This window comes from Anolis carolinensis, chromosome 3 (genome assembly GCF_035594765.1).
Source record: "Anolis carolinensis isolate JA03-04 chromosome 3, rAnoCar3.1.pri, whole genome shotgun sequence".
NCBI lineage: Eukaryota > Metazoa > Chordata > Lepidosauria > Squamata > Dactyloidae > Anolis > Anolis carolinensis.
This window is the reverse complement of record NC_085843.1, coordinates 150,051,814-150,063,716: the sequence shown is the minus strand read 5'-3', so window position 1 is coordinate 150,063,716 and position 11,903 is coordinate 150,051,814. Positions and strand designations below refer to the sequence as shown.

General features: G+C 40.0%; 1 pseudogene; it reads left to right on the top strand.

Moving 5' to 3' along the window:
• The first annotated feature begins 492 nt into the window (after positions 1 to 492).
• Positions 493 to 973, top strand: LOC100555199 (ATP synthase subunit delta, mitochondrial-like; annotated as a pseudogene).
• Positions 974 to 11,903: the final 10,930 nt, after the last annotated feature.

The following is an 11,903-nucleotide window of genomic DNA, read 5'->3' as shown; positions in this document are numbered from 1 at the left end:
AAAAAAAGCAGATTGGCTCTAGTACTATTTCTAGAACTTCTTATCACTCACAGAGAGGAAAGCAAAGAGTGCAAACAAAACAAAACAAAACCTTTAAGTGAGCATTAGACATCACTATAAACCTCTAGGGTTGTGTAGCATTGGACAAGAAGCCTTTCTGCAACTGGAAGTAACCAGTAGGGCTGTGCAAAATTAGTCCTCGTAAGTCGGATCAAATTCATATCTGACACATGAACAGTTCTGGTGTAAATGAATGAAACGAAGAATGCAGTACTGCAGACCTTTGAAAGATTTCCTAGGAGGTCATATATTGAAGATAATCTTTTCTGTGGATAGAAAGGAAGGTCCACATATCATTGGAAACCTCTCTAAAGGCCCTTCATCGCTATGCTGGTCCGGGCTGGGCACCGCCTCCTCCGCCTCCATGGCCTCCTTGCCCCCACTATGCGGTCCTACACAGAGGCCACCACCTCCCCTTCATCGCAGACCTAGATGGCCTTCACCATCACCTCGCCCTTGCAGGTTTTCTACAATGTGGCCCACGTGAAGAAGGTGGATGTCCCTATGCTCAATGGGGCTTTTTGCATCTTGGCCGCCCATGTCTCGACCCTGCAAGTCCTGAGACCTGGTGTGGTGACCATCTTTGCTGAGGACAGGGCCTCCACAAAGTACTTCATCAGCAGTGGATCCATCACAGTGAACATGGACTCCTCCGTCCAGCTCCTAAGTTACGCTCTTGGATCTACTCGATCTGATGGCAGCCAAATCTAACCTGGAGAAGGCCTTGTCGGAGATGGCCACTGGTTCTGATGAATCTGCCAAGGCAGAGGCCCAGATACGCGTGGAGGCCAATGAAGCCCTAGTGAAGGTGCTAGAGGGAGGAGGGAAGTCCCACCATCAACTTCCTCTGTGTTCTCCTCCTCGCCTTTCTTTGGCCAGGTCTGTACATGTGATGTTCCTAATTAAAGAATGACAAAGAAAAAAGAAACCTCTTTAAATAACAGAAGGTTCTGTCACCATCCAGCTCCAACTTTGTGACCCCCACAAAGGTGGCATCTTTAAAACAAGACAATGTTTTAGCGGTGTCTAAAGTGTAATAGAGACTTCCTTGGATCTGGTAGATACAAAATTCTCCTTCTCCGCAACATAGCTCTGACAAAGGGTAGAGAAATTACACAAGCTCTGGATCTACTCTTTATACTGTAATTATTTTCTTTTTTTCATTAGCAGCAATGGATGAGAAAATAAAATGGTGTGCTGAAGAAAGGGAATGAACAAAAAGCAAGACTACCCTCCAAGTGAGCATTGACTATGGCATTACTTCCAACAAAGCATGCAAAATGTGGAGAATGTTTGGCAAAGGAGTCAAGGCACATGTTGGAATCTTGAAAGATGTTAAAAGATTAGTAAAATCTCCTGAGGTGAGATGTCACATTGGTAAGCAGTCTTTTTGAAACATAAATCCAGCTTGGTTTACTGGCCTAGTAGGGAGGGGGGTGTACATTATAAATAAACATCAGCTTTATTTAAAAGAGAGAGAGAAAAACACCAATGTGACACGATACATTAGACAAAGAAAATTGAATGTGGGTGTGAGAAGCACCACACATAAGCATGCACATATGTAATTAAACCTTTAAAGTACAGCTGAGCGATTTTCTTATCCCAGTCCAAGATTTATTAATACACATGTCAATGTCAAATCTAATAAAGACACTGTGTTAATTGTAATTGTAGTGCCAGCTGCTATCACCTGTCAAGGTATTTCTGGTGCAGAATATGCTCATTGTGTACGAACGAGCTCAATGACAGCCTTGAGAACAAGCAGCAGCCTTTTATTTCCAGACTTTGGATTTCAAAACTTGGTTTAAGTGTCAAATGAGTTGCTTGCTTCATATCACTAAAACCATTAGATGTGACACTGTTTTGCACAAATGGAAGCCCACGCTCAAAGAAGGCCTACGAAAAAAGTAGCATGGGAATTGCTCATCAGTACTGACAAGCTGAGCTGCCACCAAATTTTGCCTAAAGCAAAATCTGAGGTCAATTTGAAGGGTCCTGCAGTGCAAGATGTATTACTTGTAAGCACCTTACACAATAATTGCTAAGTGCTTAAAAAAAAGCCCTTACGCATAGACCTGCAGTCAAGAAGAGAAGCTTGCCATATTTCATCTCATAAGAATGTTAAGTACAGCATTTTGTAAAAACACGTAAGCCAAAACAGGGGTGGGATCTTTTTTGGCCCTCCACATGTTGTTGAATATAACTCCCATCACTCCTCATCACTGAATATGCTAGAGATGGTTGTTTGCATTGGACACCCATTGAATAAAAGGGGAAAGGGTGCATCATCCCTCACACATGCATAGACAACTAGAACAAGGGGTTTTCCTGACTGTCCAAATAAAAATGGCTGGTGGATTTTTCAGTATCAGTGTTTTCAATTCCATTTAGTGAAGGAACCAGTCACTTATTTTGGGAGAAGGAATCTTTGGCCTTTCAGAGACTGATTGAAACTAGAACCTATAGTCATGTTGGTTGAAACTGAGAGATGGAATCTATACCAGGAGAGCCAAAGGTTCTCCATTCCTGGATTTCAGTTGAAGCCAGGTAAGTCAGTTTCCTTATTCCCAAGTAAACTGAGCTGTGGCAGAATTGCTTTAGGTCTTTATAGACATGCACACACACCAGCTTCTACCTGCCCTTTCTTTACATGATGATGAAGCAGTTTGGTGACTCTCAGATCAGATAAAAACATGACAAGTTCCTTGCTGAAGTCAGTGCTGAACCAAAAAGTTCTGACATGGCAGATTGTACTCTGCTTTTTTCACCAGTGTCAGGTCCTATTTTCAGATGTTTAGCTCTGTGTGTTAGCATAGTGGTGTCCTTTAATCGGGACATATCTAATTATGATATGTACTGTCTTTATCAGGCACAGGCTCACAGAAATGAAAAGAAAAGCACTTGGCATGTGATTTTGGATTGAAGGTATAAACTTGTGAGAATTTTATTGAGATAAGTGATTGTTATTGGAAGCAGCAACCTACTCCATCTGATCCATGGTTCCAGCAGGAGCAAAACAGAGATTAGAGATGTAATTTCTAACTACATTCCTTTTCAAAGGACGCAATGAGATATTTTAGCAATTATCTTCCTGCTACAAGAAAGTCTTCAGACACCACACAGTATTTAAAGTCTGGTCACAATTTGGGACTTTTATTATTATACAAGCCTGGAAACATTGGTCAATTGTTTTACTATAGCTTCAGAGTCACCACCCCCAGAAAACATGTGATTCTGGATTCCATGAAGTCAAAAATAAATTGTTACAATTAATAATCCAGTAAACCACATAAAAAGATAGCACAACCTTATGACAATACAACACCACACTGCTGTAACCTTTTGCTAGCTTTCTACCACTCTGACACTCAAACACATGTGTCAAGTAACTCTTTTTGGAATGGAAAACTTTGGAACTTCAACTGCAAGTAGGGCTCCATTTGAGTATGAAATTCAGCATGCAGAAGGGAGGGGTTTGTTGACTGAGTTCTCCCCCCAACCTGACATCACAAACATTACAGAGTCTGGGGAATTGTCCAGTGCTCTTGGAATCAATTTTGTTTGTTTTGGTCTTTATTTGTTGTGGCCTAATTATTTGAACAACTTGCTTGAATCAGACCATTCCACACAGATGGTGCACTGTTGCCTTGCCCCTTGCCCCTTGCCCACCTTGGCTAAAAGGACCTAGTAAAGCCAGACTTATCCATAGGTGCTAACAGTCATCAATAGAGTAGAGTCATGTTGAAAGTGGGAATATTGGATCGGAGAGTATGTGAGGGGAGGTGTTCTTACTATACTTCAAGGGAACCACTGACCACATAGGGCAGTGGTTCTCAACCTGTGGGTCCCCAGGTGTTTTGGCCTACAACTTCCAGAAATCCCAGCCAGTTTACCAGCTGTTAGAATTTCTGGGAGTTGAAAGCCAAAACATCTGGGGACCCACAGGTTGAGAACGGTTGACATAGGGAAACTGATGAAGAAACAGAACCTACAAACCATCTACAGATCCACTAAGAAAATTCAACAAATACTATGGTTGGCAAAGGATAAGGGGGATCTTCTAACTGTTGCAGGAGTCTATAGCATACCATGCAGCTATGGCCAAGTACATATAGGGACCACCAAATGCAGCACCCAGATACGAATCTAAGAACATGAAAGGCACTACAGACTACTTCAGCCAGAATAATCAGCAGTAGCAGAGCACATGATAAACCAAGCTGCACACAGAATATTATTTGAAAACACACAAATTTTGGACCACTCTGACAACCAGTATGTCAGACTACACAGAGAAGCCATTGAAATCCACAAGCACATGGACAATTTCAACAGAAAGGAAGAAACCATGATAATGAACAAAATCTGGCTACCAGTATTGAGAAACACCAGAATTAGGACAATAACTAATGAACACCAGCCAGGCACAGGAAACCCCCAAGGAGCAAGCAATCCAGGGCCAGTGAATACCACCCAAATAAAGGATGTCTCCAGTCAATAAACACTCAAAGTGAAGAAAGACCTGGCTACTTCCAGGCAGATTCCCTCACTTCACTATGCAATTTTCTCACTTACTCACATGCTAATTGGATGGCCACATAATGGGAAGACAGGAAAACTTGGAGAAAAGAATTATGCTGGGGAAAATGGAAGGATAAAGGAAGAGGGGTCAACCTAGGACAAGATAATAATAATAATAATAATAATAATAATAATAATAATAATAATAATAATAAGAAGAAGAAGAAGAAGAAGAAGAAGAAGAAGAACTTTATTTATACCCCACCACGATCTCCTCGCAGGGACTCGGGGCGGCTTACATGGGCAACAAAAGAACAAAATATAAGCAACACAACACAATCACAATATAAAAAAGATAAAGCAGTAATACAATATATCAATGTAAACAACAGTACAGGATAAAAAATACATTTAAAACACATAAATGGTAAGAATGTAATAAATACATGATAGATTATTAAAAACCCTCTGGGGCTGATTAATTAATGACTGTATCTCCGAAGGCCTGCCGAAATATCCAAGTCTTCAGTTGTTTCCTGAAGGAAGATAGAGAGGGAGCCATCCTAATCTCCATGGGAAGGGAGTTCCAGAGTCGGGGAGCCACGGCCGAGAAGGCCCTCTCTCTCATCCCCACCAAACGCAGTTGTGAGGAGGGTGGAAGTGAGAGGAGGGCCTCCCCAGAAGATCTCAGTGATTGGGTGGGTTCATAGGGGACAATGCGGTCACGAAGATAGGCAGGTCCCGAACCATTTAGAGCTTTATAGGTAATAATCTGCACCTTGAATTGGGCCCGGAATATTATCGGCAGCCAGTGGAGCTGCTTGAACAGGGGGGTTGACTGCGCCCTGTAAGCAGCTCCAGTTAGTAACCTAGCTGCTGGCCGTTGTACCAACTGCAGTTTCTGGACCATCTTCAAGGGCAGCCCCACGTAGAGTGTGTTACAGTAATCCATCCTTGAGGTAACCAGAGCATGGACCACCATGGTCAAGTCAGACTTCTCGAGGTACGGTCGCAGTTGGCACACTACCTTTAGCTGTGCAAAGGCCCTCCCGGCCACCACTGACACCTGACCATCAAGTGACAGTGATGAGTCCAGGAGGACCCCCAAGCTGCGGATCAGATGGATGGATGACATCCTTGAAGTGACTGGCTTGACCTTGAAGGAGCTGGGGGTGGTGACAGCCTCCAGGGAACTGTGGTGTCCATTGGTCCATGGGGTCACAAAGAGTTGGAAGCATCTGACTGAATAAACAACAACATTGGATAGATCTCACTCAAACACTTGCAAATCAGGCTTGCTAATGGCATCCTTCATACTTGATTAATAGACATTAGTTCTTTCTCCCATCCTGGACATTCCACACTCCATTTGCATTACCACCTTCAGATCCTCTGAAGATGCCAGCCACGGATACAGGTGAAACGTCACAAGAAAATGCTGCTAGAACATGGCCATATAGCCCGGAAACCACACAACGCTCAAGTGAGTTTGCCCATGAAAGCCTTCAAAAATACATATGTAAGAATTGCCACTCTTTTTTAGGAAAGTGCTCAACTTTACTGAGTCCCTGCATTTTTGAGAGACATAGATTGCCTCAATCAACAAACGCTGTCAAATATTTTAAATTTAATAAAGAAGAAGACACAACAATAAATATTATATGGGATGCCAGTAAAGCTTACATAAGAGGGCAACTGATACAGCAAAATGCCAGGAGAAATAGAGTTTAAAAATTGGAACATTTAAAGATAACAAATGAAATGGAGAGACTAGAATCAATATTAAAGAAGAATTCTAAAGACAAAAAAGCTCAATTCAGTTTAGGTATAATGAAGAAACAGTTAGAAACATTACAGATGGAGGAGTTAGGGAAAAAGCTCAAATTCGTAAGACAGCAGTATTTCGAAAATGCAAATAAGGTAGGAAGATGGTTGCGAGGAAAATAACAAAAAGAAAACAAGCACAATACATTAACAAGATTCAAGAGAGTGGGAAAACATATTACAGCAATGAAGAGATATAAAACCAATTCACCACTTATTACAAGAAATTATACACAGAAGACGAAATACCAAAAGAAAGAGTAACAGAATATTTGGGAAGTCAAGGCATTCAAAGGATCACGGAGAAACAAAGAGAGACATTGAACAGAAAGATTACAATAGAGGAAATAAATCAAGCTATCAAGAGATTACCAGGTAACAAAGCGCCCGGCCTGGACGGGCTCACAATGATATATTATAAGATAGTTCAGGATATCCTACCAATTCCATTGCAGAAAGTTATGAATAGAGTACTAGAGGGAGAGAAAATACCAGGTACTTGGGAAAAGGCAAACATAGTGTTGATACCTAAGGATCAGGCAGACAACACCTGGGTCAAAAACTACAGGCTAATTTTGTTATTAAACACTGATTATAAAATTTTCACCAGTATTTTAGCAACAAGATTAAAAGAGGTACTAAGAGACAAAATAGGAGAAGATCAAGTGGGCTTTCTACCCGGCCAACATATGAAAGAAAATATTAGAAATATTCTCAATGCAATAGAATATTATGACAAGAACAATCAGAAAGAAATCGCATTTTTCTTTTTAGACGCAGAGAAAGCATTTGACAATGTTAATTACTTTTATATTACTGAAATATTGAGGGAGATGGACGTGGGATTTTATTTTATGAACAGAACTGCAGTTATATTATGATGCAGTGGCACTAAGCTGGGTAAAAGACTGGTCCACGTTAAAGAAGAGAAAAACACTGGCCCTGGAGGGGTATGATTTAAACAAAGTTTGACACAGCTACCTGTGGAGAGGGGAAATCGGCAAGGAAAGGAATTTCAAAAATCATTATATAAGGGCAGCGCTCTTAGGAATGTGGGGAAAATATAAGAAAATATTTTACACGAAAGCACCACTGTGGTTCTCCCCATTAGAGGCAGAACATATGAGAGAGCTACCAAGAGAAAAGTAGTTAACATACAGACAAATACTAAAAATGGGAAATCAAGAGATAAGCCTAAAATCGTTGGAAAAGATTAAGCAATTGGAACCAACAATGACTTGGCTGAATTACTGGCAAATAAAGGAAAGCTTCATAAAGGATAAAAAGATAGGATTTGAAATAAAGGACACATGTTAGGACAAAATACTCAAAATAGAAACTAAAACAATAAAGGTACTGTATCAGCAATTGCTGGTATGGGACACAGAAGAGGATCAAGTGAAGGAGGTGATGATAAAATGGGCAAGGGACATAGGTCACACGATAGACATGGCAGATTGGGAAAAGTTCTGGAAGAAGAAATTAAAATTTATATATGCGGCTGAATTGAAGGAAAATTGGCATAAAGTTTTTTTCAGGTGGTATATTACGCCGGAAAGATTAGCAAAATTCACCAAAGGGAAGGGTGATGGAAAATGCTGGAAATGTGAGAAACATAAGGGAGACTTTATGCACATGTGGTGGGGATGTAAGAAAGTAAAAAAATACTGGCAGGACATCCACAAAGAAATGGAGAAAATACTTGGAAATTTTTTTGAAATAAAACCAGGAATTATTAGGAATTACTGATTTTCAGATGGACTCTAATACTGGCCAATCAGGGAAGGGAGCGGATGGAGGGGGAAGTTTGAATAGCTATCAAGTGTATAAAGTCTTACATCTCTTTCTTCATGTTATGCATGCATTTCTGGCATTAGCCTTACAGCTATGCCTTATGGCTGGATTGCAAATGAACCTCTGTTGCTGCTTTCAACCTTCCTGAGTGTGTTTTCAATCTGATTTAGCATAACGCTCGACGGGCATGATCCTCCATAAATGCAGTCCTTACTCTAATTTGTACCTCAATGCCAGGAGAGGTAGGTTAGTTAGTTAAGCATACTTAATTATTGAGCTAATACAAAATACTGAGTAATTAGGTAGTATTATAATTAATAATGAAGGTATAGCTACTAGGCTTGTGCGATCCATTAAAAATGGTTCTAAATTCTGTTCAAAAGTAGAGGGCGCTGAAACTTTGTTTCTAAAGTCATTTCCGAATTTTGAAGGTAAAAAGTTCAAAACATTCCAAAACTTCTGAATCTTCGTAAGTATCTCGTTAATGGTAGTTGCACATGCACATTAAGGAAAATATTACTGCCAATGGGGAAACTTGAGGGGCTTCTCTCTCCCTCATTTTTTTAGCTATCCTGATGAAACTTACTACAGTGGTAGAACCCATTTGCCACTGTTAGCTCACCAAATTTCAGAATGTTTGACTTGTCCACAGATTTTTGGCAAACTTTCAAAGATTTATTAAAAAGAACATTTTTAATAATAAAAAATCTGTTGCTGGTTTGAAAGTGTTATTTCATCTTTCATTGGGTTTTCTTTACTCTGAAAGTCATTGTTCTACTCCAGAAATTTTGTTTTTGTGGCAGAAACTTTGTTAAAATTGGTGGAGAGAGACTCATCAAACCAAAAATGTGCTATTTATAGGACGATGTCCCTTGCGCAAAGACAAAGTTTTGCCATGTTTTTATGACAGAACCAATTAGGAAATCAAATTTATCACCCAAGAAAAGAAATCATAGCACACCATCAAACCACTTCTGACAGATGGCCATCAGACTCTGAATAAGGAAATCTGTTCCTGGTTTGAAAGTGTTATTTCCTGTTTGATTGGGTTTTCTGGGGCTGAGAGTGCGTGACTTACCCAAGATCACCCAGTGGGTTTCCATGGCTGAGTGGGGAATTAAGCCACAATTGTAGTCCAACTCTCAAACCACTACACTACACCATGCTATCTCTCTCTCCTTAAACTTCTCATACCCTCCAAGAATTCACAGATGAAAACTAGAACACCTATGGCCAAGCGACATCCAAGTTTGGTCAATATGGTCAATGTTATTAATAAGGAAAGAGTGAGGACAAAAGGGAGTTGGGAATGTCGAGAGGAACTGGGACATCTGGGAAATGTAGTTTTAAAGTAGGCATATGGATCCTCCATTACTATTGGGGAAAATTCAGGGGCTGCTATCTCCCTTATTTTTAAAGCTATTGAGGTGAAACTTGCTACAGTAGTAGGACAAATTTACCACACTTTGCCCATCAAGTTTCATGACATTCAACTTATCCAAGGAATTTTGGGGAATTTTTAAAGCTTTTTTAAAGATCTTCTCTGCCTCCTCCATCCTCCGTCAGCCTTGATTGGCTGAGAGGGATGCCAACAGGTTTGGCTTCCCTATTGCCACACAACCACATAACTGCACAGGTTTATACTATTATTTCCTTAACTCCTCTTTGCAGATTCCATGACTGTATATGTCAGGGGTCCCCAAACTTTTTTAACAGGGGGCCAGTTCACGATCCTTTGGACCATTGGAGGGCTGGACTATAGTTGGCCACCGAGCAATAACAACAACAACAACAACAACAACAACAACAACAACAACAACAACAACAACAAAGAGGGTTGGAAGAGACCCCTTGGGACATTTAGTCCAATCCCCTTCTGCCTTTGTGCACAAAAAGCACAAGCAAAGCACCCCTGACAGATGGCCACCCAGCCTCAATGTTAATAATAATAATAATAATAATAATAATAATAATAATAATAATAATAAGAAGAAGAAGAAGAAGAAGGGTTGGAAGAGAAGAAGAGACCCCTTGGGTCATTTAGCCCAACCCCCTTCCGACCTTGTGCCATGGGGGCCAGATAAATGGCTTCGATGGGCCGCATCCGGCCCCCGGACCTTAGTTTAGGGACGCCTGGTATATGTTTTAATAATTAGACTATCTCTCAATGCCACAGCTAGCTGCTTCAGCCCTATGCATTCTTAGAAATGTATTTTAACGCAGGCATGTGGCTTCTCCGCGTTTCCCATTAAATTACTGTAAATAAATAAATTCAGATGCTTCTTTTTCCCTCATTTTTAAAGCTATTGGGGTGAAACTTGCTACAATGGTAGAACACATTTATCACCCTATGCCTATCGAGTTTTATAACGTTTCACCCATCCACTAATTTTGAGGAAATTTTCAAAGTTTTTAAAAACATTTTTTTAAAAGAATACACAAATAATGCCTCCACCTCTGCCTCCCTCCTCTGTCAGCCCTGATTGGCTGAGAGGCATGCCAACAGGTTTGGCTTCACTTCTCAGCAGGGCTTGGTCACAACTACACCCAGACTTAAAAATTGAATGCTCCTTTTGATTTGAATTCTTACTATTGGGGTGAAGGCAGTGAGCAGGTGGGTCGGAACTCACTTCAAAAGTGCTTTAGATACAAATTAGATCCAAATTTAAAGAAATTCTGGACCAAACTCACAACCCTAATAGCTACATCATACTATTTTAGCTGTGAGGGATAATGATGATCCATTGTGCAACTGTAACTTTTTAAAGTATGGCAACTTGTTAACTTATATTTCATGCTTTGTTATGAACATTGAGATGATAAGATAAACAGAAAGAGAGTGTGTTTTGTATCACAAGAGGCTTGTAGCATTCAATTATCTCAATACCAAGTTACTTTTGAGAAATAAGAAAGCATGTAGTTCCTTTTGAAACTGACAAATATAATGGTAATGTTCTGCAGGATCTGGAATTATAACAGTTAACAAATTTCTTTTGCAGACTAATGGCATGGTAACCTTCCATACTTTGTAAAACACAGTAAATAACACCTCAGCTGGGGTAGTCAGGATTTTGAGAGCCCTATCCCTACATTTCAATCATCCCAGTTTTAAAGAAAGCTGATACCTTTCTGTGGAAGGCAGTGAGTCATAAGGGCTGGTTAATTAGGGACTGTTAAAAGCCCATTATGCATGTGAATTTGAGGCCATTAAAAAGGTGTCAGCAAAAAAATGATGGCTTTGTCATCATGTTACAATTAACCTATGATTAGCCATTTGCACATTAAAATCACTTCTTTCTCCTTCATAAAGCATTTCCAAGTATGCACAATTTGGGTGTGATATTGTCAAGAGCCGAACCTTTTAAAATCCTACTAGCTTCAATGGGGGAGTGTTAAGCACATGCTTAATTTCCCATTAAAATCAATGGGGTATCTAAATGTTCCAGGTGGTTGCATTATGTGCTATGTCTTTAAGAAACTTTTGAAAAAGCCTGTGGAACAGAAAATGTATGTAAAGTGCAGATGATTGAAATCTATGCATCACTGTTGTGCTCTGTCGTCTTTTTTTTTTTTTTTTTTTGTATTTCAGACAGAAAAATGCTATCATAAAGGGTAGCACAGATTATATTTAATGAGATGTTGGACTTATCTAAGTTCTTACGGCAATTAATTGTTTATGCATTTTTAGTTTTGTCAGATAT